Below are 27,612 nucleotides of genomic sequence, written 5' to 3' on the forward strand. Positions count from 1 at the left end.
TGAATCATTTCATTCCCCTACAGCACCCCCTCCTTAATGAACTATTACAGTTTTAGTGTCTATCTTTCCTACTTCACATAATAAGATATTACTGAAGTTGCTACCTCACATGCTATGCACTGACAATTTCTTCCTCGTTCACTGGGGATCTTATATACAATGCAGTAATCGACATGTACCTACAGTATATGATCTCCGGTCGAGATAATTAAATTCAACCCATGAATTGTTTGATAGACATTAGAAGACAAAGTAGACACAATGTATGGATAACAACTGCTTTAATTGCTGTAACTTTAAGTTGCGAAATTAAAGAAATTATAAACAGTTTTTACTCAGGGCTCACAGAAGCGCACTTGCCAAATTCCGATGTGGTGTAACACCATTACGTATTGAAACAGGGCGTTATGAAAATGTTTCTTTTAATGAGAGATTGCGTTTTAATTGTAAAAAACTGCGTGGAAGATGAAAAACATGTTTTATTGGAATGTCCTGTATACAGTTCTATACGTCATGACTTGTTTGCTGTTGTAACAGTAAAATCCGCGTTTTTTTTAGATTTACAAAATGACGACCAGTTCCTTACTATTTGGTCCAGCTCATTACTGATCTTTGACGCTTCCAAAGCCTGCCACTGCATCTTAACTTTAAGACGGGGTATTTTAAATAAATAATGTATAGACCTATCTTATATGAATTTTGATTGTTTTAGTGTCTCCCATAAATTGCTAAGCGATTGGTTGTAAATTTGTGTTACAAATGAGACATTAAAAAATATATCTGTCTGTCTGTCGGTTTGTCGTGTAGCAAACAAAAATCTAATGGTGTCAAACTCGCCACGGCGGCCAATCTGCCTAAGCCTCTAGACTCCTAATGTTATCCTATCAATGCGACCTTTGGCTCTGAGATGGAGAATGTTTCAGCGCAAAATATGTACACATTCCTGTGTTTATATATATAGTACACTGCTTCGCTGGGAACACAGAGTTTTTGTTTCTTATGTAGCTTTAAGTAGGTTACGGACACTTCAGTTATCTACATGTATAAACATTTGAATTATGGAGTTCATCACCTTTATTAGTTCAATGCGACGTGTCTTTACAGGCGCTAGAACTTTTGTTAAAACACGTGATCAAGAACTGGGTAGGACATGGTATATAGTTGAGATTATACATATACACAGATATAAACGGAAACAACAAACGCTGACAACTTGTTTGTTTTGTTTGTTTGTTGTTCAACGCCGGGCTCAGCAGTTTTCCAGCTATATGACGGCGGTCTTTAAATAATCGAGTATGGACCAGACTATCCAGTGATAGACATCATGAGCATCGATCCACGCAGTTGGGATACGATGACATGCATCCACCAAGTCAGCGAGCCTGACCACCCGATCACGTTAGTCATCTCTTACGACAAGGATATATATACTTCCACTTGCCATGAATTTTTACTACATTCCACCATGTTAAAATCGCCTCTTACAACAAGCACAGCCGCCTTTTACGGCAAGCATGGCATGGGCGGATACAGAGGGGTGGGTGTGGGGTTGTGCACCCCCCCTTTTATTTCGAAAAAAAATCTTTATTTCTGTATAAATTACCACCAAAGACAATAAAAAGATTTTAATTGTGCACCCCCCTATTTTCAAAAAAGCTGTATCCGCCCATGCATGGGTTGCTGAAAACCTATTCTACCCCGGATCTTCACGGGTCCGATGACAACCAATATTGTTTCACTAGCTGACAACTTGTGATAAGGTATATATGACAGGGGATAAAACCTACGGAACAAGCGTGTAACAAGGCGGCTTTGATTGCGATGTGTAGTTACAGTGTCTGTTATACAATACTGATACATTGCCATTGTAGTTGATAAGGTGATGGTAGGCTGATGGGAAGAAATCAAATTTGTCCACGCATTGTTTATAAACTACCTAGCGGTAAACAATCGAATTTAAAGAATTGTTCTGCGAAGTGAGTGAGTATGGTTTTACGCCGCTTTTAGCAATATTCCAGCAATATCACGTCGGGGGACACCTGAAATGGGCTTCACACGTTGTACCCATCAGTGTGCGAGCTCAGGCTATGTTACCGCTTATAGATGAAAACCAAGCCTCGCTTTCACACAGGTTATAAATAGATTCAATGCTAAAGGCCCCATAGTGACGTCACAGCCCCTGTCACAGGAAGTGAAAAATCCTGGGCTCTACACCTACCTCATATAAACCTTTTATTACAAATCCTATATGTACATGTAATGTTTTCATATATTTCCCATTTCCACATATGTCAATTACCAAAATAATACCTAAATATAACCCATCCATGCACTGTAGTGGCTGTGAGAACATGTTTATTGAAGTCACGTGACCTCAAAATATTCTCTCACAGGGTAGAAGTCATTCACAAAAATATGGGTTCCATCTATCTTAAAGGGAGGAGGGGCCAATTCCTATGTTTCCTGCAATCACTGATCACTAAGCTTACTATATCCAACTTAAAACAGGAGGAGCTACAAATGTAAACATGTTTTTAATTGGATAAAAGACAGTCCTCAGTTTCCCCCTCGAAGTGACCAAGAAGTCCCACACAGAGCGGCCAGAAACATAAATAAATCTGGCACCTTACTGATAGCATCACATTCTTGTGACAGATATGTTACTTTAGGGCAGTTTAACACCGTTTGTTTAAATTTGAGTTGACTGATATGTCATTGAGGGACTAATTTGTGTGTCAGGGGTCTAAACTGATGGTTTACAGGTTGTGGTGTTTGACATTTGGTTCTTTCTGTCTTAAGCTGTCTGGACATAGTTTGTCAGTGTTATCACACTGAACAGACATTTGCACTTAAATAAATCAGAACTTAAATCTCAAATATGTATTGGTTTGTTAGTTTTAATTAGGGAAAGTAACCCTTCACACCACCGGAAGTTGTCAAGAGTTTAGTCACGTGACCTCTATCAGTAAAATGATTGGCTCAAACCTATCGTCTGCTGTAGCAGTATACTTCTTTTACTGTTGTGGTGGACGATTACTTTTGGATTATACCTTGGCTATTGCATTTTTATGCTCGGTCATGGCTAAATTGTGTGTTTCAACTGTTATTTTCTTGGAACTCACTTGGAATACCAGTCTCTTACTAACTATTTATCATGATGCGACTTCCAAGTGACACCACTGGAGATTTGTCAAGAAAGGTATGAACATATTGGAATTCTGGCACCTCTATAACTAATGAATTTTCAAGTGGAAAATATCAAGAGTACATTTATACCAATAAGGCTTGTGTATGCATTAATATTATATAGAAGTTTAAACGCTAGTAGAATTTTGCATCTTGTGAATATATGTGCATTTATGCCATCCAACAAGTCAGAAAAAATAGAAACAAAAGAAAAAATAATGGCATTCCTCCTGAGAAAAATGTAAGACATCGTAACATAATGGTAGCCAATGTCGTCCTTGTCAGGTATGCATACAGTTGGGACAATTTAAAAAAAGATGATCCTCATCATGAAATGAATAAACCTTATTATCCAGGTGAAAAGCATTAATATCCAGTGAATATATTTTGTAACATGGAAAGCTAATAAAAGTACAAAAAAGTTGTTTCAGTAGAAACCTCTGTTTAAAAACTCCAGTTGACAGAGACTATAGAGTGAATATGTCATCTGCTAGCAAATTGTATTTACTGTTTGTAGGTCGCACTTGAGAACGAGGCTTGGTTTTTACGGGAAAAGATATCAATTACAAAATTGAGGCTAAGCTCGCACACTGCATGTCGGGAATCGAACCCTGGTCTTCCGCGTGACGAGCGAACGCTTTAACCTCTAGGTTACCCGACCGCACCTGTACTGTGAAAGGGTCAAACGGATTCGCCAGTTTGTCTATAGGTTGGCAAACTATTTTCTATTACGGTACTGTCGATTTGTGTCAAAGACCATACACCGCATCCATATGCGGGTCTCCGTGTGCACGCGTGGCCTTTCAGACAGAGCAAGAAATGACAGAAGTGCCGTAAAATCATTTTGTTTATATGCCTTCAGCCAAATAGCCAGTGTCCCTTCCATTGGTTTACCCACCTGAACTAGAAATAAAGGAGACCAGTGAAACCGCCTCATCTGTTTCATATTTACATCTGTGCATAAAGGTTTAAAGAGACAAAATACTCTCCACAAGATTGTATGACAAGAGGGATAACTTCAACTTTCCCTTCATGTCGAGCAATATTCCAACAGCCTTTGGTGTCTATTTTCACAACCTCCTAGGTACAATCGAAGATACTCTTTCTATAAATATTTCAACGAGCGTAATACGACTTTTGCTCAAAAGTTGTTTCATCAAGGTTACAACATACAAGACCTCAGTGAGAAGGCATACCACAATCTCAGACAACACTAAGCAGTGTCTCTTTTTCAAATCGGTTTAATATTTGCAGCTACATTTACACCACATCACCAGACAGGAAAGTTAACATTTTACATCTCTGCGTAATTTTATAGTCCGAGGTTGACACAGTGATTCGCGAGCGCAATTATCGCACAACGTTCACTTTCCAGAAAATGACGAAAGACATTGTGCTCCTCGGCATACACTTATCATATACACAGCGGAACAAGCCGATTAAACTCGGAATGTTTAAATTACCTCACAACGGAGGTCACTGGGTAGACTGGTTCCCGTTCGTTCCTGCGAAAGCAGAGCAAGAGCAGCGATGATCCGGGACCAGTCTAGTCACTGAGTTACATTAATAGGATGACGTCACAAAAAATGACGTCACATAGCTGCTATTATGTTAGAGTGGCCCGCATATTTCTGATAACATGCAGGCATTTTAATAATTCTATCCGTTATAGCTATATAGTGATTGTTTAAGCGTTCACATTTTGTGCGTAGTTTGTTTGTTTAAACTTGATTTTCATCGTTTCCATACCGCGAAACATGCTCGTGTTGGTTCATAAGCTTATAGTTTTGCGATTTCTTGATGGAACCTCTTCGGATCAGGCAATGTATCGGATGTCATGTTGTCTCACCATAAATTGGTACTTGATATCTTTTGCGTTGTGACAAGACAGGGACCCAGTTAAATAGGCACCAATTACGTCATCATCTAAGGGTGATACCTCAGGCCTGTTTAGCTCGGAAAATGAAGGCCTCATAACGGCATGACATGGTCACACTTATTGCGAGTTTCGTACTTTCACTGTGAGAAAAATGAGTGTATATTTTCTAACACTGATACTAACTAATTCCAAAATTGCGTTTTGTTTAAAATAACAAAGAAAGTGATTCTTGCGTGTAAACTTCCCCTTTAACGCCGCACTCAGCACTATCACAGCTATGTGACGATGGTCTGTAAATAATCGAGTCTGGACCAGACAAACCAGTGATTGACATCATGAGCATCGATCCACGCAATTGGGATACGATGACATGCATCCACCAAGTCAGCGAGCACGACCAGCCGATTCCGTGAGTCGCCCCTTACGACAAGCATAGTCGCCCTTTACGGCAAACGTAGGTTACTGAAGATCTTTTCTACCCCGGATCTTCACGGGTCTGAGTGCGAAGTATCGGCAACATATGTACTGGCCCTGTCATTTATTAGTGTCAAGTTTTCATTTTGACATGACATGTGCGATAACAATACTAGATAGTGTAGACCTTTCAGCATAATAAATACGTTGAGGTGTCTGTAATTGCCGTGTCATATTAGGTTAGGAGAAAAACATTGGTCTCGGTTACCTTATAAGACACCGTAAACGGGGGCAACTAAAGACACCATAACTAATAATGTTTCCCATATCCAACCTCAACCAGCAAGAGGGCGAACGGGCGGAAATAAATAAATAAAAACTGTTTTTCGCTAATTGTGTAAACTATTTTATGACATTTTAAAGTTTAGAAAACTTGGCCCCAGTCTTTAAATTAATTTATGACGTAGATCGAGTTGCTTTGCTTCGGAAACGAATTATTAATAAATATAACTGAAGAATGTTGAATGCGTATGGGCGGCCATTCGGTCAAATGTTTGTTTATCAAATGGCCGCCCATAGAATGTGATCTGGTTTTTCATGGAGTGCAATGTAGTAGTTTTTGTTGTCACATCGTGGCATACATTTCCACAGCGGCGGGGAAAATTGATATGAAAACCTTGTTATTATTTATATCACGTCAGAATGAAAAATTCAGGGCGGATTGGAGATGGGAAACACAGAAAAAAAACCCGGATTGCCTTAATAATATTCCCGCAAATCTGAGGCGGAAATGAGAAATAGTTCACGATCATGAAGTCAAGAAACCTCTAGGATATATGATAGTAATCATTTATTTTGAATTTTCCAGAACTATATATATATATATATAGCTATATATGTTATGCACCCGAGTGAATATTAACAAACGCCATTGTTGAATCACACAGTAACACACAGTAACGCCTTTTTAATAATTGTTTGACCTGGCAACAAGATTAGAGTTATCGTCCTTGATTGAAGCCGAGAGTACTCGAGAGAGCACGGAATCACTCGATATGTCCCGAGATATGGAATGGCCGAGAAGCTACAGTAAGAAGACCTTGTTATCGGGACGAGATAAGGTAAGTCGGTAATATTGTTTTCCGTTCCGTATTTTCGTGTATGGTTTGACGTGTTATGCCAACGACAGATTCAGTTCGTTCATGTAAGTGTGCGCAGATGTGGGGTGGCTGGAATCAGTAAAGTAAAATTAAAGAGCACCTGTCACCTTTTCGGAATGCCCGACGGATGAGATGAGAAAAGCCTACCAATGACCTACTTGGGTGGATGCTGGACTCAGGTGATATTGACTATCCGGGAAGAGTGACTGTGATACTCTTGATGGACAGATCGCAATGAAATGTCAATTCTGTTATAGTATTATATATCATAATCAGTAATTTAGGACATAGAAGAATCTAGATCTACTGCCATTAAGAGGCTAATCATTATAACAGAAAACAAAATGTTACATTTATGAAAAAAACTTTCGAAAAATTTCTCAAAATGAAAAACTTGATCATTTTCATTTCAATGCCTGTATTACCAGTTATATGAAATGAAAGATATCCAGTCAGGATGATGTACTGTCAAAAAGAATACAATGACAAACACATTAACCCTGTCAGAGAACACTAGTACTGTTCACTCATGGATGTATGCAAATCAAAATACATGCTTGTGTTTATATAGAAGAGATTCCAGATGCACTATATTGTTAAGTGTAAAACAACTAAATAAATTGATATAGATGTAAGATGAGTCAAATCTAATTTGGAAAAGATTAATGAAAGTGGCCATAAAAAACTGTTCAGCCTAAATTAAAAGTTTACTGTTTTATTGTAATCTTGCTAATATTTCATAAAAGTTGCATTTAACTATATCTAATGACTGAACAAAACCAGTCATTATTTGGTATTTGCAAAACACAAATTGTAGTAATGAAGCTAAAGCAGAGCCAGCTGTGTCCCCATTAGGGCTGGGGTGGGTAACTCGGGTACTAGGGTCGGGTGGGTATTGAGTAGGACCCGGGTACCCACAGCACTACCCGGACCCATGGTTAGTCACGTGATTATATTGTTTTATGGCAAAAATTATCTTAAACTCTATGGTTACACTATAAGTAACAAATGTTCACAACTCTTTCTGACTATTCTGCATTCCTTCTGACTTTATATGTTTGCATAAAGATAAAACTTCAGTCAACATCAGTGTATGCATGACCAGATCAGTTTATACGTGTATCTAAATACATTTTGACAGGAGTACGGTCAAATGTTTCCATGCCTCAAAGTTATGACTAAAATGGTGGCCAATGTGACCTAAATTTCAAATTGTCTACTGTCTAAAATCCAGAGGTAGCCAAATGACTACCTTGAAAAATATCTTGTGGCAATTAACTTCTATTGCTACACATATGTAGACACAAAAATAATTATGTCTACTACTAATTGTACTCGCAAATAATTCCTCCTAAAGTCAACAATGAACCGAAGCACATAAATATTAATGTAATTAGTATTTTACTTAGTTGATAGTTTATTGGATAAGCAAGGATATACCTATGTAATCTAGAAACATTAATTGCAGCTTTGTTTGAGTCACAAATAACAAAACTCAAGTACAGTTTCCACTAATATGCAATCCCAAGAGTAGTGCTATGACTTCTACATGTAATAATTATTTGATAGAAGATAATTTCAAATGCTTTTGGCTACCTACAGTATTGGCTTGACTTCTTGATTTTACCACTGGCTACCAGGAAAAAAACTGCTTGTAGCTGCCATATGGTTACTTAGTAAAAATTTAAACTTTGAGGCCTGACATTTCCAATCGAATGTTTTGTACCAATCTCTTGAGACCTACAGTGGGTACCCGGGTAGTAAATTTGGACTTGTTCCAGCCCGAGTCCCCATGTTTCCCTACAGATAGAATGATGATCTGCATTTGCATAGAGATGATTTTGCATTTTAGGTTCAACTTGACAGGTTATCATATTTGCATGTGTTGTTTGCTGACTAAGCTGAAAAACTAATGACCACTGACTAAAGACCCCCAACTTTACTGCAGAGCTCCAGATAAGCTGCGTATCTGCGTAAAATACGCATCAGAAATGCAGAAATACGCAGTAAAATAAAATCCAAGCGTATCAAATATGCAACGAACATTACAGATACGCTACAAAAATAAAACTTGTGTGTATCATCAAAATATTGTGAAGTAACCCTGCGTATTCAATTAGCAAATCAGCAACTTATTTTTAAATTATAAACAGGCATTCCTTCAACCTTGCCAAACTCCACGATGACAGTTACATCATGATCATTTGCCTTCACACTTTCTTGTGGAAGTATCGTGGTATCGTCCTATAAAGCTCTCGAACCCACACGACACCAGTTTGCAGGGACTAGATGAATAGTGTTTTTAAATATTTAACTTAAATACCCACATCTGTAAAAACTAGTGGGTAACAGAAATTTGAATACCCAAATAGAATTACTGATACCCAATGATTTTAAAATGCATGGCTAAAATACCCACAACACCAAAAGCTTATCTGGAGCTCTGTTTACTGTCTGTTCTTTTATTTCTTATGTTTAGAGGTATTTTAAGATTGTATTCTGAGATAGCAGTCACGCATTAGAACATTGGTCCAATCATCAGTGACATACAGGTTACCTCTACAAAGCCATAAAATTACCGTATTCGACGTAATAAGCGCCCAGGGCGCTCTAAAAATAAGAAATAGGGGGCTCTTATTAGAATATTATTTTGGAGTTGAAAGATAAATTTCGTGGTTTATGCTGACAGCCTGAAATGATGATGTATGACAGATATATTTTTTCCAGAATTTAATTGCCAATAATAAAGGGTGCATATAACACACGAGTGCGTATTATATGCAAATAGGGGGAGGAACCGGTGCGTATTATATGGGAATAGGGGTCGGAAGGGGTGCTAATTGGGATTGTTCACTAGCCAATATATTAGCAAATCTCGACGTTGGCGCTTATTAGAGCGGGGCGCTTATTATGATGAATACGGTAGTTATAAGTTACTACATGAATTCGGAAATGTATAATTCCAATTTCGGAATTTTAAATGACATTTGCTGCGGACTTGGGGCTGAATATTGGCCTCTAAGCAAGTGTAGATAAATCCCGAAAAAGAAATAAATAACTGATCTTGCATTATTGCTATATTCCTTTATGTCAGTATTTTGATGAATCATTACAAACAGTTGATACATTAACATGATTAAGGAGCCATATTCCTTGCATCAGTGTGTTGATTGTTACAGATAGTTGATCTATGGACAAAACAGTGTAAACATGATGCATTGTCATGTGCGGCAGATTCAGGGTCTTAGCATACTGTCTAGCTTGCCTTCCTATGAACCTGGAGATATTACACTCTCTTTTCTAAGGCTTGCACAAATAATTCAACATGTCAGACTTGCCAAATAGTTACTGAAATATATCAGTGAACACTACAGACTGACATTAGATGTGCTGCTTGCAATGTTTAGCAATGTAATAATAAGGCATTAGGATGAAATGCTATAATGTTCTGAAAATATTAAATTAAAATATTTAATTTGTGTGAAATAAAGTTGTCATTTTTACTTATGGGTGTGCCGCTCATGAAAATATCAATGTCATATAGATGGAATATTGCTGAGTGTGTCACTAACAGTAACAACAACAAACATCTACACCGTCTCAGTCATGTGTATGTGATGTTGCAAACCTAGCCCTGATAGATTTGTATGTTGTGGATCAAATCACACAAATCATGCCAATGACTGCCATAATACATAGCCATGATACTTGATACTTTGTGTGCTCTCTGTGATAAGCGACAAGCTTATGTTTCCGGTGTTCCTGTCAAGGTTTCATTATTCATGGCTGGGAGAGGCCGAAGTGATTATTGATTCAGTCTATTGACTTTCCCTCTCCACCTGAGCCCCTATCACATGTGCATATTGAGCTCGGCCATGTCATGAGCATCAGTGATCATGCCTAATTTTTAGTGCTAGCCCACCGAGATACCATGCCGCAGTTTAACATGAATACCCCACTCAGACACAGTATACTGACTCCGAGCCGACCTGTCCTTGTTTTAGTCTCTAATGTCGAGCGCCAGGCAGGGTAACAACAAGTACCATCTTTCAAACATCTTTTGGTATGTGCGGCCGGGGATCCAACCCCGGACCTTCCGCTCTCCGGGCGGACGCTCTACTGCTAGGTCATGGAGTTGGTCCCTCGGGAAGAAAACCCATCAGTGTGGAATTAAGCATTTTCTTGAGATGAGGTGAAATTGGGTTTAACGTCGCGTCCAAGATTATTGCACTTATATAGCGACGTGCATGCACGTGTATGTGTGTGTGTGGCTGCTTGTACTAGTCCGGACTGATGCCGATTTATAGTGCTAGCTCACTGAGATACCATGCCGCAGTTTAACATGAATACCCCACTCAGACACAGTATACTGACTCCGAGCCGACCAGTCCTTGTTTTAGCCCCTTAATGCCGAGCGCCAGACAGGGTAACAACAAGTACAATCTTTTAACGTCTTTTTGTATGACGCGGCCCGGGATTGAACCCTGGACCTTCCGCTCTCCGGGCGGACGCTCTACCACAAGCCCACGGAGGCGGTCCATTTTCTTGAGTCATGGCAGAATTCAAGTTCATGAATTTATGTTCATGATAATATAATTCACTGTACCTGCAAGGGAGTCAGTACTGAAATAGATCAGACATAAATAGCTTTATACAATGGCTGTCTTTCAATAAAAGTCAAGACATATATGCATGACCTGTCTGATATTGATTTATGGAGAAACCCTACTGAGTATCTGGGATCCCATGTCGAGAAAAAAAAATGTAGATCTGTGTACAAACACTTGAACATTCTTTATTGATTTTCAACAATAGATAGGCAGTAAATTGACTACAGGGAGTTGGATGTTTGATTTGTTTGCCATGGAATTATTACAAACAGAATAAATCATTAACAGCTTGAAGATGAACAGTCTCCTTCACAGCTGGTAGAGCACAGACCGGTTATGTAGGTCCGTGGGTAGACTAGTTGTTAAACATTTGTCTATCGCAGTCTGGTGTGATAATTCCCCTAATCTGTTCAACATGTGAAGCACATTTCTGGTGTCCCCAGATGGAATATTGCCAAGAGCAGCGTAAAACCATATTCACTCTCGCTCCTCCACAGTAGACAGTAGACTTAAGTGTTCATGTTTACACCTTTGGTCATATCCAACATAAGTCTGCAGCTTAATTTGGACTACAGGTTCGTGTAAAATAACAAGATTTGGGATAACTCGTCCCTCTTAAAGTCTCAGACAAACCGACCAAGGGGATGTCCATCCCTGTTTTTATAAACATCATGTTGTGGGATAGGAGGTACATGAACTAAAATCTAGTAGTGTTAACAAACCTAGATTCTGAAAAGGGCAAGAGTATAGGCTTCTAGGGCTGAGAAGGGCATGGATTATAGGCTGCTAGAGCTGAGGTCTGCATCACACTATATATGCTTTAGCAAAGTTGTTGTCGTTGTTTAAAGCTGCACTCAGCACTATTCCAGCTATATGACGGCAGACTGTAAAAAATTGAGTCTGGACCAGACAATCCAGTGATTGACATCATGAGCATCAATCTACGAAATTGGGATACGATGACATGCATCAACCAAGTCAGCGAGCCTAACCACCCGATCCCATTTGTCGCCTCTTACGACAAGCATAGTCGCCTTTTACGGCAAGAATGGGTTGCTGAAGACCTGTTCTACCCCGGATCTTCACAGGTAGCCGAGAAAAGTGCATGCATCATGATCTAATGACAAATGTGACATGATTTACTTCCTAAGAGACTTGCCTTCAAATATAAGTATTTATTGACTTATCAAGTTGGAAACCAGACTGGTAAAGATTTTTTAACTGCCATTGCGCTCAGTGATGGCAGAAAATCTGTACCCTCTTGATGATTCCAACCCGATAAGTACATGTACATAGAAAGATGCTAGAACGTAAATATGCAGGCATCTGACATTTAATGCCTTAATGAAACCACGAGTAAAGAAATGGCGCTGACAAACTTTGAACCATAATTACGGACCTGGATTTGAACCAGCGTTTCTGATGCAACTCTGCACTGTGAATAGCGGAACCTTAAATAACTGGGCCTCTTTTGCCAGTTGCCGGATTTTTCGTGTACCTTTTTTTCACCAACACTTTAAGTCCACAACTGGTCACAAAATCAAAGTCAGAAAATAAAAAATTAAAATTAATCTACATCAGACGATGATTATGTTAATAAATATGAAAGAAAATATTTCTTTAACATCACTTCTTACTCATACTTCAGTCTCCTAAATTATCTGTTGTCCCTCTTCCCCAGGGCTAGTAAGTAATTGTCCAGTAGCCTGCATGGAAATCTTACATTTTCCAATATTCAGTTGCTTGTCTTCAGCGTGGCAGCCATTGCTGGATGCAGGAAGATCTGTGGAGGAGAAACTGTGTTTGTTTTATATGAAAATAATGTTGACTCTGTTGGTGAAAAAAGGCAACGATCATTTGAGCACATGTCTTAAGAGTTATCCAAATTTGTTGGGACTGTGTGAGCCCATTGACAGCTTTATTCATGGTCGACCTCAAAGAAAACAAAATCCGCGAAATATTTGCAGATTGTCCTGCATCAGGTTTGTTGGATGCGAAACAAGAATGTACGAGAGAGGACGTTTGTCTAGGGTTATCTCCCTTTGTTTGAGAAGGATTAGCCTATGCTAGGAAACATTACAGGAGATATTTGTCGAAGATTTTGAACTTGTTGCCAGCAGAAGTCAAGGTTACGATAATATTGAGTAAACAAAAAGCATGTAAATAATTCTTTTGCCAGGACTATTTTGTAGAACTGGAACTTGTGGATGATGTTCTGAAACTGATGTGAGACGAGTGGGCTTTATTATTACAAGTATAGAACTAAGTTTACAAGATCCAATACTATGTATCAATTTTTGCACAAGTGGTTGAGACAAATTTTACAAGTCCACAAAATGTGTAGCTACTCAACCTGCATTGTAATAACTAAAACAAGAATCACTGACAATGTGCTTGCTGTCAGTAAATGTAACTGAATCAATTGTCACATCCCCATATGTATACCGTATTCAACGTAATAAGCACCCAGGGAGCTCGCAAAATTAGAAATAGGGGGGGGGCCCTTATTAGAATATAATTTTGGCGAGAAAAAAAACCAGAGTTGAGAGATTGTAAATTTTGTGGTTTATGCTAAAAGCCTGAAATGATACAAAAGAAAAGTCTGTGTGTATTATATACGACAGATGTTTTTTTCCAGAATTTAATTGCCCATAATTAAGGGTGCATATAACACACGAGTGCGTATTATACACGAATAAATAGGTCTTGTGTACATTGATCAATCGGAAGGGGTGCTAACTGGGATTGTTCACAAACTATTCAATATATTAGCAAATATTGCCATGGGCGCTTATTACGTCGAATACGGTAATTGTCGTTTGAGTGTGGGTAACTAGACTGTTACAATAAATTAATTGTTCCTCTAGCTGCTTGGACCCACCTGTTGTACGTTTCATACCCATAATTCTGTGTATAAAGTGTGGAAAAAGTTCACGTAACTTTGCAGGTATATAACTTAACGTTGAAAGTCTTCTGGCCTGAATAGTGTTATTATATAGGAACATCCCCTAAATTGTTGAAATTCTACCAGTCCTGAGGACACCTTTAACATTAGGGAAACTGGCTCAAGCTAGCGGACTAGTGCCGAGCTGGCTCGAGTGCTAGTTTCCATCCCTGCTATGTTGTATATATATTTGTGGTTGATAGTTTTGTGGCAGATAGTTTTGTTGCAGATATAAAATTGGGGAAGCTTTATTGAATGTGAATTGTGGGTATTACAGGAAGAAAACATCCCGAGTGTCCAACATTGGTTGTAAAAGACGACTGAAGTTAGGCTTGGTTGTCAAAGGATATCATGGCCGATTGTGTATTATTGTACCGCAAAATCGTGTTTCATTGCTCAAGCTGTCAACCATTGTATTTTTGAGGCTCAAGTATTGACACGCAGCCATGATCACGAGGACAGCTGGAATATTGCTGTCAGCAGTCTAAACATCATTCTCTGCTATTTTTCAGGAGGTGAGTGTTTTGTATATGTTCAATATTAGCACACAGTTGTAGGGTCCCTTGTCATAGGCCTGATGTTAAAAATGAAAGATCGTGGGTGTCCCTTGATTCAAATACTATAGGCATGTCATGATGATAGGAACAAGGACCCCAGCACCCCTCCCTTAATTTCTAACTCTGCTATTGGCCATGGTTGTTTGTGTGAACGATTGATTGTGTCACTACACAAGCAAGCAGATCAATATTGTTACATCCCCCTTGGCAGTAACTGCAGTAGAACACATGCACATTCAGCATTTAGCAGGTACAACCATTCTAAAATAGTCTTTCAGACAGTCTTGGTTTGCTATTAAGAGCAATATGATTTGTCTATTGGCGTGTGGAGAACAACTATTTTACCTTTTTGTGGCATATATTGTAAATTCGACATAACTTCTATGATTTGTAATTTTGTTTTTAGAATTTGAACATTTTTAAAGAAAAGATTAATAATCTTTAGGATATTGTTTTCTTGTGCTAATCATTATTGCTGGTAGAATGTATTGTGTTTGATATTAAAAGTTAGTGAGTGATTTGGGTTTTGCACAGCTTTGAACAGTATTCCAGTTACCAGGTTTCAACATAACCATCTGTTTTCAATTATAGGGGACCGACTTGCAGTAGTACTTTAGGGGTCCAAGGCAAGGTATGGGGGTCCAAGGCAGGGTATGGGGGTCCAAGGCAGGGTATGGGGGTCCAAGGCAGGGTATGAGGGTCCAAGGCAAGGGTATGAGGGTCCAAGGCAAGGGTATGGGGGTCCAAGGCAAGGGTATGGGGGTCCAAGGAAGGGTATGGGGGTCCAAAGCAAGTGTATGGTGGTCCAAGGCAGGGTATGGGGGTAGAAAAGGTCTTCAGCAACCCATGCTTGCTGTATAAGGTGACTTTGCTCGTCGTAAGAGGCGACGCTTACGGGATCAGGTGGTCAGGTTCACTGGCTTGGTTGATGCATGACATCGTATCCCAATTGCGTGGATCGATGCTCATGATGTCAATCACTGGATAGTTTTGTCCAGACTTGATTACTTACAGACTGCTGTCATATAGCTGGAATATTGCTGAGTGTGCAATAAACAACGAACAAAACAAACCAAAATGTGACATAACATGTATAAATTGGATACAAATAACCACACTCTTTGTTTATTATTTGTGTTCATTCTCAATTTGTATGCGCTGGATGTAATATTCAACCATGGGCGTGTTATAACAATGATAATATTATTTGTTTGGCTACCATGGCTACTGTATCAAATGAGAAAAAATTTATGTTGGAAGGTATTTTCAGATCGTATGCATGGAATAGTGTGGTTCTGAAACGAAACATTTCTTACATAAGCATGATAAGTATTGTGATGTTTGGGAAAATATGTGTTTCACATGTATAACCTACTTGGTAAATAACCAACGAGCTACAAGGAATTTACAAAGTATCTGTTACTAGTGAGTGAGTGAGTATGGTTTTACGCCACTTTTAGCAATATTCCAGCAATATCACGCTGGGGGATGCCGGAAAATGGGCTTCACACATTGTACTGTTACGAGTGAATAAATTGTGTTAATCCCAGCCTTTGGCGAGGGACTTTTATTCTTGGATGTAGGCTTATCCTTAATTCTGAGTTTTGAGTAAGTTATTCTACTTATTACCCATTGACATATTATGAGAGAAAATGAAAACAAAATGTATGAAATGTCAACCGTCTAGAGAAAAGTCTTGATCAGATGGTAATATGTAATCAATTTGGCCTGTCATGAAGAATAGATAATGCCATATTTTTTCTTCTAAAAAATGAAGCATTGTACGACCAATCAGCATTGAGAATCTCTAAAGTTAATTTCTGAAATAATGAAAAGTTATTACACATGATCAATCTACCATTATATGAGTAATATAGTACCATTTGCCTTCAGCAATATGAATATAAAAATACAAATTAGTTATTTTCAGTATCGTGTCTTTCGTTCTGTGACATACAGGTAATACTGCACTACGACAACCATGTTTTTTGTAATCAGATCAAATAAACTGTTGGAACTTCCTTGACGAAATAGCTTTAAATAACATTCCCACTTGGTGTACTACTTCCTTCTGACCAATAGGAGGCATCGGAAAAAACTCGTGCACAAACAGATGTAGAGGGATTCATGGCTCCAGATCAATATGATGGCCCCAAAGAAACACAGCAACAGGAAAATGGGTATAAATATAAAGCTAAATCTAGTCTGGTGACACAGCCGGATGTGGGGGGCAGATGAAACATTGTGTGACATCTTCTTACATGGGGGAATTTAACTGTCCGCAGTAACCACACATGGCCCAGGTGGTCGTCTTTGATGACAGTAGCGGAAAGCGGCCTTGGACTCGTCATTCACATGTTAAACCTGGACATTGAAAGATTACCTGGAACACCTGCCTCGGTCAGTGATTGTGATGAAACTGATTGTCAAATACATACATCGATGAGGGTTTTCTGAAAGGTGCTTTCACAGAATTGGTGATCGAATTTTGGATTTTCTATGTCGTTGGATGTGTAATTGTCACAAGTACAGTCTCCCTTTAGATGATAATTGTCTATAACCAGTATCCCCTTAGATATATTAATGACACATGTGCAATCTCCCCTCAGATATTTAATGACACAAATACAGTCTCCCCTCAGATATTTAATGACACAAATACAGTCTCCCCTCAGATATTTAATGACACAAGTACAGTCTCCCCTCAGATATATTAATGACACAAGTACAGTCTCCCCTCAGATATATTAATGACACAAATGCAGTCTCCCCACAGATATATTAATGACACAAGTACAGTCTCCCCTCAGATATCTAATGACACAAGTACAGTCTCCCCTCAGATATATTAATGACACAAATGCAGTCTCCCCTCAGATATATTAATGACACAAGTACAGTCTCCCCACAGATATATTAATGACACAAGTACAGTCTCCCCTCAGATATATTAATGACACAAGTACAATCTCCCCTCAGATATTTAATGACACAAGTACGATCTCCCCTCAGATATATTAATGACACATGTACAGTCTCCCCTCAGATATATTAATGACACAAATGCAGTCTCCCCTCAGATATATTAATGACACAAGTACAGTCTCCCCACAGATATATTCATGACACAAGTATAGTCTCCCCTCAGATATCTAATGACACAAATCCAGTCTCCCCTCAGATATATTAATGACACAAGTACAGTCTCCCCACAGATATATGAATGACACAAGTACAGTCCCCCCTCAGATATATTAATGACACAAGTACAATCTCCTCTCAGATATATTAATGACACAAGTACAGTCTCCCCTCAGATATATTAATGACACAAGTACAATCTCCTCTCAGATATATCAATGACACAAGTACAGTCTCCCCTCAGATATATTAATGGCACAAGTACAGTCTCCCCTCAGATATATTAATGACACAAGTACAATCTCCTCTCAGATATATTAATGACACAAGTACAGTCTCCCCTCAGATATATTAATGACACAAGAATGATCTCCCCTTAGATGTCCAATGACCCAAGTACGATCTCTCAGATATATTAATGACACAAGTACGATCTCCTCTTGGATATATAAAGGGCACTAGTACAGTCTCCCCTCAGATATATTAATGACACAAATGCAGTCTCCCCACAGATATATTAATGACACAAGTACAGTCTCCCCTCAGATATCTAATGACACAAGTACAGTCTCCCCTCAGATATATTAATGACACAAATGCAGTCTCCCCTCAGATATATTAATGACACAAGTACAGTCTCCCCACAGATATATTAATGACACAAGTACAGTCTCCCCTCAGATATATTAATGACACAAGTACAATCTCCCCTCAGATATTTAATGACACAAGTACAATCTCCCCTCAGATATATTAATGACACATGTACAGTCTCCCCTCAGATATATTAATGACACAAATGCAGTCTCCCCTCAGATATATTAATGACACAAGTACAGTCTCCCCACAGATATATTCATGACACAAGTACAGTCTCCCCTCAGATATCTAATGACACAAATGCAGTCTCCCCTCAGATATATTAATGACACAAGTACAGTCTCCCCACAGATATATTAATGACACAAGTACGATCTCCCCTCAGATATATTAATGACACATGTACAGTCTCCCCTCAGATATATTAATGACACATGTACAATCTCCTCTCAGATATATTAATGACACAAGTACAGTCTCCCCTCAGATATATTAATGACACAAGTACAGTCTCCCCTCAGATATATTAATGACACAAGTACAGTCTCCCCTCAGATATCTCAATGACACAAGTACAGTCTCCCCACAGATATATTAATGACACAAGTACAGTCTCCCCTCAGATATATTAATGACACAAGTACAATCTCCTCTCAGATATATTAATGACACAAGTACAGACTCCCCTCAGATATATTAATGACACAAGTACAATCTCCCCTCAGATATATTAATGACACAAGTACAATCTCCTCTCAGATATATTAATGACACAAGTACAATCTCCCCTCAGATATATTAATGACACAAGTACAGTCTCCCCTCAGATATATTAATGACACAAGTGCAATCTCCCCTCAGTTATATTAATGACACAAGTACAGTCTCCCCTCAGATATATTAATGACACAAGCTCAGTCTCCCCTCAGATATATTAATGACACAAGAATGATCTCCCCTTAGATGTCCAATGACCCAAGTACGATCTCTCAGATATATTAATGACACAAGTACGATCTCCTCTTGGATATATTAATGACACTAGTACAGTCTCCCCACAGATATTTAATGGCACAAGTGCAGTCTTGGGCGATTGTGCTTGTGACTTTTTTCAGTCACAGCCTCACCCCTACAGAACCCCCTGTGTTCCTTGGGTGGGTCTTGCCCGAGACTCTTGACAGACTCGTATCATTTAAACAGAGACATATAACTTTAATATTCAAGGCACACCCTGTCAGTATTTACAGTCCCGCACAAAGCCCCAGCTAAACACATTGTCAGTAGTCTCCTCGATTTGGAGCACCCTACACACGTCATAAACTTGTCACGCTGAACTTTTTGACAGCGTTTATGACTTCCTAGAGACAGATCTCACTCCTAGACATTGTTTCAGTCAGCATTCAGATTCAAATCAGATTCTCAAATAAGACAAATTGTGAGTATTGATTATTCAAACTTTTGAAGTCAATCTTTGACTTCTATTTTCTGTTAACTCATTTTCTTTATTGATTGAACCTTATATTCTGTGTATTCCACCCTGGGAAAGTCACGTTCCCACTGTTATACCCACAATGCACTGGTTATGTCATGTTGTGCAACAACAGTAGAACGTGGATATAACAAACTACAAGGGACCGGAGAAATCAGTATATATATATATACGTTCTTTATATACGTTTTCGCTTGGAAACGTCTGCCATCTTGGATAAAACAAAACACAATACACGTAATTGCAGCATTGACTTGTATTAGCAGTGATCACTTCATAGCATTCAATTCATAATGTTTCATAACATTCATTTAATAAATTAAATTCATAACATTTTAAGAACATTGTTTATCAAATACATGTACATATTTAGCATTTCCCGATTTTTTTATACAGGGAGATGTGTAGTCGGTCATTTTGCTCGAAACTGCATCGTTACAATCAGCCAAACTATCAAATGATGTCATCTCTGTTGAATTTTGTGTATTCAGGAAAGTCTTGAGTGTTTATGCCTATATGTCTAAGATGGATATAATATCCTAGCTGTGTTTACCAACTATTCAATCTTATATGTTTACGCAGATGTGTTAACAGAGTCCAGATGAGGTATACATACTCTTAATATACAGTTATACTGACATTCCAGTTATACAGATGAATTCCATGTGTTATTTATATGGCAAGTACATGAGGACATATAAACCATATGCTTACCCGACTCTTAGTATATGTATCCAACACACAGACATTTTGTACAGTTAATGAATGGCAAAAATAGCCCTCAGACTCAAACTTTTTGTCAGTATGTTTCTTGAAAGATTGTGATGCATTGAATATTAATAAAATTCAAAATATGAATATCTATTTAGACCCAGTATACAAATGGTGCTCGACTATAAATTGTAATTGTACTATTGGCCTCATTGCCACATATACGAAATAAATTTGTCTGTCTGTCTGTCCCAGATGGTCCATTCTGTTTTTACAATAATATGCAATGTTTTTGATAAATGTTTTTTGACGTTGCTTGGAATCTTAACAATGAATACAACTGATATATTTGGATTTGTTTTACCATGTTTAAATTTTGTTGTGTAGGGATGAGAAGCAATGATGTGAAGACAAAAAAAGTATCAGGATATGATTTTTGAAAAGTGAAAGAAGATAAAATGAAGTCATATTTTTCTGCCAGCTCAATACATAATTGTTTTTTGGGCATGGATAGGTATGGTGCTATAAGATAAAGATTGGACAAAAATGGAAGGGATAACAAGTCTGTAAATAATGTTTGCATGACACTTCATATCCATAAGTAAAACTAATTAATTTGTCCTCTGATTTGGTGCCAGCTTATTTTTTGTTTTTCTCACTACCATCTAGAAGGTCCATCTGAATAAGTCACTGATCCGACCTGTGAAGATTACGGGGTAGAAAAGGTCTTTAGCAACACATGCTTGCCATAAAAGGCGACTAACAGGATCGGGTGGTTAGGCTCACTGACTTGGTTGATGCAATTGCGTGGATCAATGCTCATGCTGTCAATCACTAGATTGTCTGGTCCAGACTCAATTATTTGCAGACCGCCGTCATATAGCTGGAATATTGCTGAGTGCAGCGTTAAACAACAAACAAACAAGTCACAGATCCAAGTAACAGAAAAAGTTGCCCCTACTGCAGGGCTGCCAAGTGTAGTCACACCACCGGCACATCCCAACTTCCCCTGCTCCAAATCCAGTGTAGACTGCAAAATCTATGGTAAGGGGTTGAGTCACCTTTCTTGACAAACTTCAGAGTTCATATAAATAGAGAATGAGTGATTTCGATTTATTCAGCTCTTAGTGCAGGGATAGAAATGAAGTTACTTTCCTGTGTGGCCATAAAGCACTGATAAAGGTGTTTAGATGTGCCCTTTGTAATGTAACTGTGCCAAGCAGAGAGGAGGAGTGATTCAATATTCCAGCAATATCACTGCAGGGACACCTGAAATGGGCTTGACACCTTGTACCCATATAGGAAATTGAACCCTGGCTTCTGCGTGACGAGTGAACACTTTAACCACTAGGCTACCCCACTGCCCAATACCAACCAGAATATGTTTCAATGAAAAAAAGAAATAATCTGGGAGGTTATGTGAAGTACGCTTTGCTCTGGTTTCATATAATAAAATCGTCACAGGCTACTGCTATATTAAAAAATGTGAATTCTAATGATGCCCTTAAAGTACAAGTATCATGAAAAATAGTAACAGGCTTTTCCTACATCTTTATGTCGCCTGTACAGTGTAGAATATGACGGCTGAGAAAAACGGTGTGAAAGTGTTAAATGTATGTATTTTAAGGCCTGTATTTATAACGACCCAAAGAATCTTAAAGCGCTAACAAGGAGGCGGGGCTTAATTAGCACGTCCGACTAGGCCTGCAAGCTGATTGGGTACTACGACCAACGGGGTACAGAATATAGATGATGATTTCATAAGTTGCTAGGAGACCTGTGTTGTATATATATATATGTGGATTCCATGTATGTCAAGAGTATTGCTAGTGGGGGTATGTCAAGTAACCTTGATTTAACATCAGTTATATAATATTGACATCGTAATATTCCCCTCCCAATCCATGCCGTTATATTGATAAGCATCGATTGATCTTTGTAGCTAATTAGTGTTAATTAACCAGAACAGTATTTGTTTCATGTACAGTCTCTTATCTCTCAACAACTGGGGGCAGTTGGGTAGCCTAGTGGTTAAAGCGTTGGCTCGTCACGCCGAACACCCGGGTTCTATTCCAGACATGGGTACAATGTGTGAAGCCCATTTCTGGTGCCCGCCCGCTGTGATATTGCTGGAATATTGCTAAAAGTGGCATAAAACATACTCACTCACTCACTCACTCACTCACTCACTCACTGCCAGCAGTCAGTCCTAAGTGCAGTAAAACAGACACGGTTATAACGAACTGACGGATATTACAAACTCAATTTTTGGTCCCGGCCATTTGCTGTATAGATGTTGTATATAAACTTATAACGAACTACGGTTATAACAAACTAAAATCAGTGGTCCATTTGAGTTCGTTATAACCGTAGTTAACTGTATCATAACATACTCAGCCATGTGTATAGTGTAATGAAACACGCCAGTGATACAGATTCACAGAGTTCCTGCCATGTCCATTCATCTTTGTTGCTCTATTTCAAGACTGCAACAGGATATTGTGATTTGGAGAATCTGTGTTTTGCAATCGCTTGTGATCCATGCGTCCAAGATGGGGATCATCCCGGTTATCTCCGTCACTGTTGTCGGTCACAGGTTCAAGGAATCAAACATGTCGGGGTTCACTTGTACTTCTTCCTTAGACATCACCATTTCATCTTCCGAGAACTATTCACATTCCATGATAACTCGAGAACTATTGTCACTGTCAGAGTTGGACATATCTGCAAGTTATGATCAATTTAAGCTCATAATACCGCACAAAAGAACAAAGTAAGTGTGGTTGGTGCATAATGATTCAACAAAGAAAGTCTCGCAACAATATAAATGAAATTCCCGAAACGCAAACAAACGCAATTGAAGAAATAGCATTTTTCGCACGTCATATAGAGTCACGTCATAAGTCAATTTGTGATATATATAGCCTTGGCACATTTTCTTTATTGAAAGAAAGAGGAGTATTTTTTAATCCTTTTATCCCGCTCATATAAAGGAAAGTACAGCGTACAAATGATCATTGTAGAATTGTGGATAGAAGAATGCCTAAGTGTTAGAAATGGTGAAGAATGGGTTTGCTTTGCCAAGGATGTGTGCAGCCGACTATAACCGTGAATTGAGGATTGCTTGCTAGGGTGTGATTGGATGGTCGGACTTGTTGTGTGATCAAGCGTGTAATTTGGGAGGCCATATTCATCTCCTCTGCTGTATTTTCGTTTCGACCTTTGAAATTGTTAGACAGGACTAAAGTGCAAATGAACATTATTTACGTGTGGCTTGTGAAGTTTTGAATACAACATTTGCATTAACGATGTCACGATCTGTCTGATTCTGCAAAGTTGTATATACACATGAGACTTGCACTTTAAGACATGGAGAACTTATTTTAGCTGTGCAATGACAATAATATGAGAAATTTCAAACCCTGTAGTGCTGTGCCAGCTATAGGGATGCCAGGAATATACCTGTGTGGGAGATGAAACTAGGTGAGGTGAAATGGGGTTTAACGTCGCGTCCAAGATTATTGCACTTATATAGCGACGTGCATGCACGTGTGTGTGTGTGGCTGCTTGTACTAGTCCGGACTGATGCCGATTTATAGTGCTAGCTCACTGAGATACCATGCCGCAGTTTAACATGAATACCCCACTCAGACACAGTATACTGACTACGAGCCGACCAGTCCTTGTTTTAGCCCCTTAATGTCGAGCGCCAGACAGGGTAACAGCAAGTACCATCTTTTAACGTCTTTTGGGATGACGCGGCCGGGGATCGAACCCCGGACCTTCCGCTCTCCGGGCGGACGCTCTACCACAAGACCACAGAGGCGGCGAATGAAACTAGGGATATTGGCATGAAAAATCAACTCTGTAGCCACTAGGCTACCTCAGCACCGTGGACTCATTAGTAAATTAAGCAACAGCTCCATTTTTCTCCCTTTAAGCGTCAGGATTACTTCGTTATTCAGCTGACCCTTCGTATGAACTCAGTTAAGTCAGAGAAATTGTACACTGCAGACTGTTGAATGTTAGATATGACTGGGCTTTCTCTTTTTTTTTAAAACAAATTTTTGGCCCAACTTCAGGTTGGTAGTTCAACAAAAGTAAAATAAAAAAAAATCCAATTTCAAATATGGTGAGGAAAAAAAGTAGGGGTGAGCTAAGGGAATAGGGGAAAAAAACAAGTTTGAAGTTATCCCCCTTCTGTTATAGATATATATATGTCTGTTGTGATTAGTCATAATTTGATCTTTGAATTTTAAAACAAACAAATACTGCATTTCAAATACTTTCGGACTCTGTGGATTTGAAACTCTTGTAAGAAAAAAAATGCCTGGCCTACGACAACGAAACAAAATAAAATGGTGTTAAATATCTTTAGTATGTACACACATGATAGAAGACTCACCTTCGCTATACAGCTGAAGGTCGTATTGTAAAAACAGTGAAGCGACTGCCTGTGTGAGGTTGATTCATAATGTGTCACCTGCCTGTAGTGTGGTGGGGTGATAAATATGTCACCTGCTCAAGCTTGCAGGGCTAGCTCCCTCTCCAGTTTCCACAGTTACGTCTTTGTACTTGACATTTACTTTTTTTACCTGAAAGCTTTTTTTCCTTGTTTTGAGGAAATGTGATGTGAAAACTTGTTGTGGGACATGTGTGAGTGAGTGAATGGTGTTAAGCTCTGCAGTATGCAATATTCCAGGTATGTCATAGTGACTTGTAATACAAGACAATCAAGTACGGATCAGCAAACCAGTGACTGAAGGCATGCAACAATATATGTATCGGGCGCTTCACTCCACCCCTGTCCACTCCACTCCGCTCCGCTCCACTCCATTCCACTCCACTCCACTCCACCCCTGTCCACTCCACTCCACCCCACCCCACTCCACTCCACTCCACTCCACTCCACTCCACTCAAACCCACTTCACTCAACCCCACTCAAACCCACTTCACTTCATAAGCCTAACCATGCTTTTATGTGACCTTCGATTTAGCCATTCATTTCAGTTTAAATATTAATTCAAACTACTTTCACAAGATCAAAAACCGAAGAAATTCAATCCTGATTGGCATTACAAGACTTCCTTTAGGAGATAAAGTGTGAAAACACGAATCTTCATCTGTGCAAGTTTTCCATTATATCGAGTGAGATCCCAGTCAGAGAGGACGAGTCCGTCACAGTGCGACATTTGACAGTGTGGACTGTTTGGTCGGACGGGGAGTGTAAACACCATGCTATAGCACACACAGTCTCTTCATCGAATAGCCTTCTCCAGTGGCACAGGTGAACGCATGTGGCCATTAGAAGTGAAACCCTGTACTGCCTGAAGGTCGAGTCACGGCACAGGTATGTTGTTGTCTTATGTAAGGTGACATTTGACATGCTTCAGTGAATGCGTTAGCGTTGAGGATAACACTTATTTGGACTTACACAAAGCAAGACTTGGAGCAAGTTTTGTTTTCAAATCCTGTGCTCCACAGTTGTTGGTTCACTGTTAAGATGGTGGTTCTGTTGTGTAAGATTCCTGGATACTCTGGAGGGCCGTTGATCAGCAAGTGACTGTTGTGTTGGTTGTTGTGTTTCTGTGTATTTCCTTCAATTCTGTGAAAGTGGGAGAGTATTTTACATGGGAGTGGACAAGGATGACGACAGGACGCATGTGACCTTGGATCTACAGGTAGCAGACGCGAAGCTTGTGTCAAACTAAAAAGTCATTGTCTCGTGTGGAAGCCGATGTCTGCTGTAAGTAGAGCTATCATGTATCTCATAGCCTATATGTTACTGCTAGGTGTAAGGTCATGTATGATGTAACATGTGGCTGTTATTGTCAGTAGTATGTCGACAAGGTGTGCTGCTGTTACACTGTGGGAACTGCCATTGATTCAGGCCCAATAGGATCTTTCACGCCGACATTTCACACATTTTTTGTCTTTATTTTTTAGAAATTGTGTCCAGAAAAAGTTTGTTTTAAAGGTAAAGCTCATTCCATAACTCATTATGAATGAAAATGTGTTTGTTGCATATTGATGATAAATGGATTATATGTGTAATTATTTTCAGATTAAAGAAATAATTGAGTATAGAATGTATTTTCTACTCCATTTTTATACGATTGCATCCATTATTGACACTGACACTTATTCATCATGTTCTTTGCATTGGTAGTGGATAATCAATATATTATCCGTAATAATCAATCATTAGAACATCTCTAATTATAACACCCATTGATATACAGCTACAGTTGTCTCGTCTTGGTTTCCCTGTCTTTCTCTCACAGACCCCATAGTAGGGCTGGGACGAGTCCAAATTTACTACCCGGGTACCCACATCCCTATTACCCGACCCTACCCGGGTACCCGTTGTTGGTGTCAAGAGATAGGTATAAAATGTCCGATTGGGAATAGTTTGACAGTAGCCCTTGCCGAATGTTTTTTAGATACACGTATAAAACGATGTGGTCATGCATACACTGAAGTTGACTGAAGTTTTAGCTTTGTTCAAACATATTAAGTCAGAAGGAACCTGTTCATAGTCATAAAGAAATGCGAACAGTAGAGACTTAAGCTTGTCGTGTAACCATGTAGTTATAATTATAGTGATTTTTGTCATGAAACAATATATCACGTGACTAACAACGGGTCTGGGTAGTCCTGTGGGTACCCGGGTCCTACCCAGTCCCCACCCGACCCGAGCACCGAGTTACCCATCCCAGCCCTACCCCATAGCATATATTAAATAAGACATTCACCCCATTCCACTCACATCCCCTTCTCTGCCCTAGCAGCCAATACTTATCCCCACTTCTAGCTCTTGAAATAAGATACTTGAGGTTTCCTCAGCACTTGAGGGTTCATTTCTACAATTATGTTTATGTGACCATGCACATGACTTTCAGGGAGTATATGTTAGTCTA

The 27,612-nt window shown here is 39.0% G+C and overlaps 1 protein-coding gene across 5 annotated transcripts in view; it reads left to right on the forward strand.

Moving 5' to 3' along the window:
- Window positions 1-6,482: 6,482 nt before the first annotated feature.
- LOC124133933 overlaps window positions 6,483-27,612 on the forward strand; it is a 63,992-nt gene continuing 42,862 nt past the window's right edge. Inside the window, exon 1 of one of the 5 annotated variants that reach the window (XM_046498519.2) lies at window positions 6,483-6,600. The gene's annotated coding sequence lies outside the window, so the exon portion shown is untranslated. The other 4 variants (XM_046498522.2, XM_048397686.1, XM_046498520.2 and 1 more) reach the window with 4 other exon arrangements.

Source organism: Haliotis rufescens, unplaced genomic scaffold, assembly GCF_023055435.1.
Source record: "Haliotis rufescens isolate VD_foot unplaced genomic scaffold, xgHalRufe1.0.p SCAF_17, whole genome shotgun sequence".
Classification (NCBI taxonomy): domain Eukaryota; kingdom Metazoa; phylum Mollusca; class Gastropoda; order Lepetellida; family Haliotidae; genus Haliotis; species Haliotis rufescens.